We start from the raw sequence: 6,083 nt of genomic DNA, 5'->3' as shown, positions 1-6,083 counted from the left end.
AGATACTCAGGTTAGCATTGTGACACAGGGACATCTTGTTTAAACACCCTTTAGCAATTGCAAAACAAAACATGGATTTCAAATTCATGGACAGTCAACAGTATGTTCGGTAATGAATTAAATGTTTTGAATTTTTACGAATGGTTGTTTTGAGAAATGGCTAACCTAAATATTTTTTTTTCGATGAAGATTCATGATATGAAATTTTACTAAGTATAGCTGGAATGTGCATACCACTCGAGGAAAAACAATAGTTACTAAAATACAATTGAGAAAGAAGTTTTAATTATTCTTTTATTTCCATCTTGAATAAACATCAAAGATGTAGACAAGTAAAATCTGATTACTTGAAATGACCATTTAAATCATTTTATTAGAGCTTTGATCAGAAAGCCAGAAAAGACGTTATAAGAACCATGGTCGTGGAGCGATGCTGACTGTGGTTTGTCATTCTGGACCCAGATCTTGTCCCCTTTATTGAGTAGCAGAAGGAGGGTTTGTCCGGCTTGAGGATACGTCTTTGACGCAGAGTAGAGTTTCGATACCTTTCCGCCGTTTTTGACCACTCTCAAAAGCACTTCGTTGTTATAGTGAGCCATAAGACTGCAAGAGATGCTGTAGAGCCCGTCATACGGAGCCGTGAATATTCAGGTCTGTGAATCATAGCTGTTGCCTAAATTCGTCATAACTGCGTTATATTTGATAATGTCGTGACTGCCGAATGTCACATTCCTTGGAGACCTTTGCAGTAAATGCCACTAGTTCGTCTCCGTATACTGTAACATTAAATATAAAGTCTATTTATAATTGTTGCATTTTATGATCGACCATAAAGACTCAGTAAAAGTCTTAGTATACACAGTTTTTCATACATATACTTTATAAACTATAATTGTAAAATCAGTACTATTTTTTGTTTTACAGTTATCTCCATTTTAAGAAAGATCAAATCGACATGCATGCATGTCAGATTCTATTAATAGTAACATAACTCCATAATTATGCTGTTATATACTAAATCACGTGATCATGCAAGTTTAAACCAATCAGATAACTTTGAATAAATAATGAAAATGATATATAGTACATAATATTTACTCACTTGTCCATGGAGTTGTTCCTACAAATAAGTTCAGCACCTAAATCAGACTAAATACGATGCCGTTGGTCGTCATTATTTTCCGTAAATGGGTCTGCAAGAAAACGAGAAGATTTATTAATTGTCTTCTTGTTTATTTTTGAGTCAAAAATCTTAGAGATTCCTCAATGAAGTAGATTAAGAACGATTTCTTCAAGTAATGAAAAAAACTGAGATTTGTTCGGATCCTAATTTATCGCACCAAAACTAATGGAACTGTGACACTATATATCTATAATAAACAGAACAGTTTTGGAATTTTTCTACTCACCAATTTTTGTTGAAAATTATTTTGATCCAAAATATTGAATATTGCTTGCTACAAAATTTGCAGCCATAGATAAAATTAATACGGATATTTTATAGAACATTGTATTATAATTTAGAAAACAGATAAATTCTCCACAAGTAAAACAAAATAGAATGAGCGATCATTTAATTAAGAATAGATTTTATATTGAACATAGATAGAAGAGGGTCAGGGTAATGGAAACCCTGGGCGAATTATTGAAATGTAACAATTAGCCTATGCTAAATTTAACAAATGATTTACAAGAAGTGAGGCCTACGAAAATTAAAAAATATCTTATAGCGGTGGTTAACTTAAGTATCAGTCACATTATCCAGCAATGGGGTATAGGATTAGATACCGATGCGTTTTTTGATGAAAATGGCGTGTTTGCCGGTGTAACGTTGAATTTTGACCCAGGTTGAAAATTGACCCGGGGGTCATTTTTCAATGTTGAATACTGAGACCAAAGACCCTAATCCGTTGAAAACTGAGCCGGGTCGTGGAATTTTGATCATGAAACCGGTTCAAAATTCAACAGCATAAAAACACATATTTATGATTGGGTTTTCACTGCTGTGACTTAATTCATAGGTATGAGGCCCCGTTTTGGTATTTACTGGAAAAAGTAATATCCCCTATTCGAATAAATTATATCACCTGTTCCAATAGATAATATCGCCTATTTAATTTGAATTTGTAATATCACCAATTCGAAAAGGTGATATCACCAATTCGAAAAGGTGATATAACTTATTCGAATTGGTGATATCGCCTATTCGATTGGGTGATATCACCTTTTCCCGCCGAACAGCTGTAGTTTTTTTTTTTTTTTTTTTTTTGCTTACAAATTAATTTATTTCACTTATATATCATATATACAACAAGAAAATCGTAGAGAACGCATGAAAACTGGGTAGTCCGAATTTTCTTGGTTCAAGTGGTAATCTATATATTATAGGGAGCATTCATTAATGACTGTTGTAAGAAGCTCCAATAGGTAATATCACCTTTTCAAAAAGGTGATACCACTTATTCAAATAGGTGAGAGCACCTATTTAGCACGAAAAGGTGATATCAACTTTTATTCTAAAGTTCTCTGACTTGATCACATGATTTAGTATATAACAGCATAAAGACTTGAGTTACTGTTCTGAAATGCATATTGACTTCATGTTTTTTTTCTTGTGATCATATGCTATATTGCAGGAGACCTTATAGAAAATTTCATTAAAGTGAGAGACATCGATCCCCCCCTGGTTTTCTCATAGAACAAGTGTTAAAATGGAGATTTTTTTTGTAAAAACAGATATAGTATTGATTTCTCAATTAAAGATAATATAGAATATGACTGGATGTTTCTGAAAAAAATTACTACAACTTGTTTTAATATTTTTTTTAATGTTCCGTTATTGATGAGACGTAACAATGCCTTGAAGTCTTTAATTAGGATCTACATGTACTTTATATTAAAACATATTGGATACTTTTGTCAAAGATTGATACGAGACATAATCAAATAATTAAATTAGCATTCTGAATAACTAAATCCTCTATAATTACTCCATCAATGTATAAAACGAAACACATTTATTGAATATTTATCAGCAAAAGCTTAATTTATGCTGATCCCTAGTCTCTAAGTCTTGAAGAGAGAAAACTTGTGTGCCTTATTCCCAAAATTTTCAAATTTTGTTTTGTCAATCTATGTGATAAAATGATTTATATTTGATAATAATGTGACACTTTACATTCCTATTTAATTAAGTTTACAACCAATTCCAGTTTATTTTGTCATATTTCCCAGAATGCAATCATGGCAATTATTGAAAAAGAAAAAAAACTAGAGCCGAGCTCGTTGCGAAGCAACGAGTAGGTCTTCCGTCCTGTTTGACCGGAAGTAACTTTCATTTGAAAGAAAAGAATAATGAAGTCGAAAAATGGTTTAATCCTCCAAATCTATGTTAATTATTGCAAAATAAAGCCATTTTTGGCAACTTCCGGTTTGACCAGAAGTACCGTCAACGGACAAAAAATTAAGATTTAATTTTCCAGTGAATATGTTATCCAAAAACCTGTCAAGAACAGCAAAAATATGCAATTTTTGACTACTTCCGGTTTGACCGTAAGTTACGTCCCCGGACGTATTTTGACGATCCCATTAGATAAAGCTTGACATTTCGAACAACTTTGCTTCTTTGTTGGAAACGGAAGACCTTAAAAACATGGCATAGACGATCATAGAGATAAAATTATGTAATCAAATGAGAAGTTTATCGAAAAGGAATCGTATTTTTTCGAAAAGAAATGGATGCTAGTATGTTTTCGAACAACAATTTTATTGCATATAATCCAAATAATTATCGAATAAAAAAATTATCGAATAGGAATGACAAAATTAGCGACTAGCAACCGATTGTTTTATATATTAATGACATCGAATAGGAAACGCGTGTTTTCGAGAGAAAAAATATGTGAATTTTATTATATATGAATCATATTGTCACATTTCCTGTAATTGGAATAGCAATTTATCGAATACAAATTACAAATAATGGAATAGAAATAACAAGTAATCAAATAAGAATCACATTCTATAGAATAAGAATGATTTAGATTAAGAATAATCTCATTCTCAACATGCTCAAGGTGATGGTCCGAAAGCGATCAAGCCGAGACAGTCTACCGACAAATAAGTAAATTGTTACAGGGATTTCAACAATTTATTTAAAGTCAGCATTACTTACATGCTATGGTCGCTATATTGCTCTTTTCACAAATATAACCTATTATTGGAATCATTTTGGTCGATGTGTTTCATTCTAATTTTTAGGCTATAAATTTTATTATCTTTATACTAAATTTAACTAGATGGGATGTTCCACCCAGCTGATCAATATATACACTAGATTGCAGATTTTTAAGATTTTTGTTTTATGCCCTATTCGTTGTTCTGTGTTTATTTATGGATGCCACGGATTTTGGAAAGTATTGTCAAAAATAAAATTGTCATGCTTGAAGATAACTAGAACCGTGCACTGTTCAAAATGTTCATGTATACACGGGGTGATACTGTATGTTTATTTCTATTATTCTTGAAAAGGGGAAAAAATTGAAACCGAAATATAGATAAAGTGATACTGATAAATCCCGTAAAACAACTTCCAAGCTTAAAAATATGTTCAAACTTTGAAGTGGGGTCAATATTCAACAGGGTCAATTTTCAACTTCTTGACGTCATCAGGTGTAAGAAAAAAATATCAAGCTGTTGAAAAATGACCCCGGGTATAAATTCAACGACTTTTGGTCTCAATATTCAACGTTGAAAAATGACCGCGGTTCAATATTCAACGTTGAAAAATGACCCCCGGGTCTATTTTCAACTCGGGTCAATATTCAACGTTACACCGGCCGAGCATCACTAGTGCTCAGACGGTGACAGGCCATTTTGCGAATCGGTGGGGTCATCGGTAGGAAATAATTCGTAGTTAAAATTCAGCGATGTCTCCAACCATGCCTCACATCGCTCCTTATCGGCAACCCATCATTTACACATCTTTCAAGGATCGGCCGATGTATGGCCGAGCATCGTCCAAAATCTGTTGAATCTGAGGTCATCGGGGGGTTGAATTGTGTTCAATAGATAACGACCGATTATCGGTCGATGTTCGACCAAACATTGGCCTGTAGTCGACTGATGTACGAACGATGTTCACCAATGCATGAGCGATGTAATATATATTGGCCGATCACCCTAGAACATCGTTTTGTGATTAGCAATGCATCTATGGGCCTTTGTAAGTCCGGCCGGCAACCACGCCATTTTTGTCATAAAACACATTGGTTGCCCATCGTATACCCAGCGCTGATAATGTGACTGATACTTTAAGGACAACTAGGCCGATGTGTACCGATCTTTGGGAATCGTTAACACCACGGATTACCACCGATTACCACCGGTCTGCGGCTACCGGCCGGGAAATTTGACCTAGGCATTAGCAAGTATGAATTAGTGAAAAATTCATCTATTGAGTTGTTAGAGACTAGATCACGTGCACACACTTAAATTTACTTGGAAATAAAAAAATATATTTCTTTACCTTTTGTCAGCCAGGATCTACCAGTCATTGGGCGGTGTTCAGATTTTAGTTATATACATACGTATAGCATTGGAAATCGAATAAAGCTGACAAGTCATTGGGCAGTGTTCAGATTTTAGTTATATACATACGTATAGCATTGGAAATCGAATAAAGCTGACAAGAAGTAGTATAGTTTCATAATACAATTGTAACTAATGCATACCATTTGACAAAATCCAAATTATCTTTTGATCGGAGACACGCTATTTAACATTATTGATATCATGTTTCTCTACATTACAATTGTACAGGTGTCATATTAAAAAGTTATATCTATAAATATATATTAGATGCAAATAAATCGATGCCTGAAATTGAAAAAAAAAAACTGACAAGGAATATTTCTAAATCAAATGGTATCTAGTATTATCTACATAGCAATCGACAAAAGCCAATAGCAACTTAACTTTTGATCGGACACACGTTCCATTTTTTACTTACTCAAGATCCATAATCTGTAATGACTTGATCAAATTTTTATATAGGAGTTATTGCTAACATATTCTTAAAACTT

At 33.3% G+C, this 6,083-nt stretch overlaps 1 long non-coding RNA gene across 1 annotated transcript; it reads right to left on the bottom strand.

Annotated features, from left to right (window-relative positions):
- Window positions 1-381: 381 nt before the first annotated feature.
- On the bottom strand, window positions 382-5,588 carry LOC134279628 (uncharacterized). Its single transcript, XR_009994684.1, has 3 exons — window positions 5,528-5,588; window positions 1,103-1,193; window positions 382-776 (listed from the first exon to the last, which is right to left on the bottom strand). It is a non-coding gene; the product is annotated as an uncharacterized LOC134279628 (long non-coding RNA).
- Between the last annotated feature and the right edge of the window lie 495 nt (window positions 5,589-6,083).

Source organism: Saccostrea cucullata, unplaced genomic scaffold (genome assembly GCF_032062105.1).
Source record: "Saccostrea cucullata isolate Sc308-1 unplaced genomic scaffold, CSIRO_AGI_Scuc_v1 ctg1744, whole genome shotgun sequence".
NCBI lineage: Eukaryota > Metazoa > Mollusca > Bivalvia > Ostreida > Ostreidae > Saccostrea > Saccostrea cuccullata.
This window is presented reverse-complemented; position numbering and strand designations above follow the sequence as displayed.